The following is a 3,035-nucleotide window of genomic DNA, read 5'->3' as shown; positions in this document are numbered from 1 at the left end:
GCAATATCTTTAACGTCTTTCAAAAGATCATTATACTCCTTCTGAGTTTTAATAATCCTTGAAGTTGCTGAATGAGCAAAGGGTCCAGAAAATATTGCTTCCCAGATGAGGTATCCATTGTCCTCAGATCCTATAACATAGTCTTCAAAGTGATGTGCCCAGACTTCATAATCATGGGTGTAAAGGATGGGAATCTTCGTTGTGGATCCAATGCTGTTCGAAATATTAATGGGATTGGATTGCGACTCGTCCATGCTTGATCGAATAACCTGTTAAAAGATCAGACTTGTAATGTATTAAATTAGGGCAAAACAATAAATACCGAGTTACGTCAATTATGGGATGACGGCTCAATAAATATCAGTAAATGCGGAATAACCCTAATCGCAACCTTTTTCACAGGAAAAAAAGTGTATGAATTACATAGCCTCCTGCTCTGATACCAATTGATAAGTTATGAAACTAACTTGAAGATCGTTTGGATCTTTATAACAGGTAAAATAATAAACAAGAAAACTGTAAGAACACAAGTATGGATCAAAGTATGTCGAATGATTAGATCAACAATCCTCAGCAGAGCTCGATAAAGAACTTCCACTGTAGAGGATTTAGGGTTTACAAGAACGATAAAGAAATAATGCACTGATCTATCGTAATAATCTTTTCTATCGTTATCGCTATCAATCATTAACCTAATATGCATGCAAGCATATATATTTATACTAAACCCTATCAGGCTCTCGGTTGGACAGACCCAAACCGGAGTTACAAACCTTGGACTAATAACCGAGACCAATAGACGCAATACATCAAAAACCGCTACCCAACATATATATTTATATATTAGAATTAATTATGGGGCCCCAAAGGCCCAAACCATATCATGACCCGGGTCAACGTCTAACTTGCCCCCTTATTGGGCCGGGTTTCGGCTACCAGTGGTAGTAGTCGTTTCCCTTGAGGTATCCGGTAAGCTTACTCTGGATTTGAGGTACCGGTGAGATGCCGTCTATGTTAACCTGCAAGAAGCACAAGAAGGTAGCACATTAGAGAGAGACAGGAGAAAGCACACTAGAGAGAGTCGGATTATATGTTTTAGGTTATATATTATCTTAATGAACCAAAAGTAATGAACAATATATTTTTGGTCCGGCATGGATATACTTGTGGGATGACTTAGGACATTCGTTTTATTATTTTTTTTTCTCATTTTCTTAGGTTTTTCTTATGAAAGAAGAGAAAGAACATAAGTTACTTGATATTCGAGGGCAGTTTCAAGTTGTGTCACGACGTCCTCCATTAATGGACGTTTTTCACTGTCATTCTTCAAACATTGATAAGCAATTACTGAAAACACCTCCAAAGAGGTAGGATGTATTTCTTCCTTTATATTACCCCAAATAATTTCATTTAGGTTCTTCTGTCTGTAATGTTTTCGGACCAGTTGAGTAAAAGATTGAAGCTTATCATTGCTTTCAAAACACAATCTTCCACAAAAAAACTTCAAATAGGACTATACCAAATGAGTAAACGTCTGACTCCTTTGTTAGTATCCCACTTTCTAAATATAGCGGATCACAATACCCAATAGTGCCAACTCTATTATTGGTGACAAGGAATGTGTAGTTCTGGTTTGCAGGACCAAATTTAGATAGACCAAGATCGGCTATCTTGGCATTCCAATTTTCATCTAAAAGAATGTTGGAACTTTTAATATCTCTATGCAATACTCTTTGTTGAGTACCTGCTGGATTATGAAGGTATGCTATTCCACGAGCCACCCCGATGCAAATCGTAAGGCGTTGAACCCATGTTAGATCCTTGTTGTTCAGATGTAAGTCGAGACTTCTTCTGGATGAATACTCATACACAAGGATCTTCTCGCCTTTCTCATCACAAAACCCCAAGAGGGAGACAATATTTTCATGCCTGTAAACTGAAAGCATAATCACCTCCTTCCAAAACTCAGAGTCTCCTTGCCCAAATGAACGATCTAAACGTTTTATGGCAACCGTGGTATGCCCCATCGAATGGAGGAGTTCTCCCTTGTACACTTTCCCAAAGCCTCCTTTCCCGATGCAGCTCTCTTTAGAAAAGTTGTTTGTGGTTGATTCTATAGCTTCTAGTTGTATTTTTAGGTGTTCAAACTGTTTTAGGACAGACATCGTTTTGATGATCTATCAAAAATAGGAAACAAAGCTAAAACTTACAAAGAATTAAAGTCGAAAGGGGCAGCGACGTTGATGATAGTTGGGAAAAACAAAGCCTTCAGCTACAAGAAGGAAGAGAAAATGAGGAGTTAGATAACTGACCAAGACATATATGCTACAAAAAGTAACGATTCATATTACAAAAAGTAACGATTCATATCAAGGCCAAAGTGGAGGGACTAGTGGCAGACCAAGACACATGGTAGTAAAAGTAGGATTAATTATTGGAGGCAAAATTTATTTTTCTCTAGTTTCTCTTGAACGACTAATTTTCTTAAAGGTTTTTCGAAAATTAGATAATCATTATTATTATTATTTTTGTATATGTTGTATAAGTTTTTTCTTATAATTTGCTAGTTTTATGTACGATTATTAACACAAAAGTCTATAAAAGCGTGTCAAAGTTTTTCTTATAATTTGCTACTTTTAAGTAGGGTTATTAACACAAAAGTCTATAAAAGCTTGTCATAAAAGTTTGGTTTTACTCTATTTATGTTCAATTATGCCACAACTCATCCTAAAGATGTTGTATGACAATGTTACAGAATTGCTACATAATAGAAGTGGAATTAGAAGTACACATAAAGCATACGGAGTACAAGGTTGTATTGATTATTAGCAATGATAGTACGTACCATACACTCACTACTACAAAAAAGAGCATTACCGACGGCCAAAACCGTCGTTAATCCGTCACTAATACTCTTTACCGACGGAATTGTAACAAACCAAAATTCGTCGGTATATTCTTGTCGCTAATTGTTGTAACAGATTTCCGACGGCTTCAAGAAATTTTTAGCGACGGATTTTTCCGCCGGTAATAAA

General features: G+C 36.4%; 1 long non-coding RNA gene across 1 annotated transcript; it reads right to left on the bottom strand.

Moving 5' to 3' along the window:
• Nucleotides 1-533: 533 nt before the first annotated feature.
• LOC145052644 (uncharacterized) lies at nucleotides 534-2,333 on the bottom strand. The gene is made up of 2 exons (XR_013684118.1): nucleotides 1,256-2,333; nucleotides 534-1,019 (listed from the first exon to the last, which is right to left on the bottom strand). It is a non-coding gene; the product is annotated as an uncharacterized LOC145052644 (long non-coding RNA).
• Nucleotides 2,334-3,035: the final 702 nt, after the last annotated feature.

The sequence above is a fragment of the Lactuca serriola genome, chromosome 5, assembly GCF_051521515.1.
Source record: "Lactuca serriola cultivar US96UC23 chromosome 5, Lser_US96UC23_V15, whole genome shotgun sequence".
NCBI classification, from domain to species: domain Eukaryota; kingdom Viridiplantae; phylum Streptophyta; class Magnoliopsida; order Asterales; family Asteraceae; genus Lactuca; species Lactuca serriola.
This window is presented reverse-complemented; position numbering and strand designations above follow the sequence as displayed.